This window comes from Apaloderma vittatum, unplaced genomic scaffold (genome assembly GCF_000703405.1).
Source record: "Apaloderma vittatum isolate BGI_N311 unplaced genomic scaffold, ASM70340v1 scaffold35265, whole genome shotgun sequence".
In the NCBI taxonomy this organism is placed as follows: domain Eukaryota; kingdom Metazoa; phylum Chordata; class Aves; order Trogoniformes; family Trogonidae; genus Apaloderma; species Apaloderma vittatum.
This window is the reverse complement of record NW_009717145.1, coordinates 3,540-3,765: the sequence shown is the minus strand read 5'-3', so window position 1 is coordinate 3,765 and position 226 is coordinate 3,540. Positions and strand designations below refer to the sequence as shown.

At 64.6% G+C, this 226-nt stretch overlaps 1 protein-coding gene across 1 annotated transcript in view; it reads right to left on the bottom strand.

The window, feature by feature from the left end:
* LOC104274231 (poly(rC)-binding protein 4-like) overlaps positions 1-226 on the bottom strand; it is a gene marked incomplete at its 5' end in the record, with an annotated part of 5,131 nt that overhangs the window by 1,419 nt on the left and 3,486 nt on the right. The gene's annotated exons all lie outside the window — the stretch shown is intronic.

Sequence of the window (226 nt, the reverse complement as noted above, 5' to 3'; positions counted from 1 at the left end):
CTAATACGAGGGTACACGGTCCCTGTGCAGGAAAAGCGAGGAGGGGGGCACAGTGCTGCTGGGGCGGGCAGCAGGCAGCAGAGCAGCCCTTTCCTCCAGTGGGCATCACCACTGGGAAGACCCTTCCCTTCCCTGAGGTTGGGGGCAAAGGGTCCACCTTGGGCATGGGGGGCCTGGCAGGTGCTGGGGAACAGTGTGGATGGGGGGGAGGTGTGCCTGGCATTTG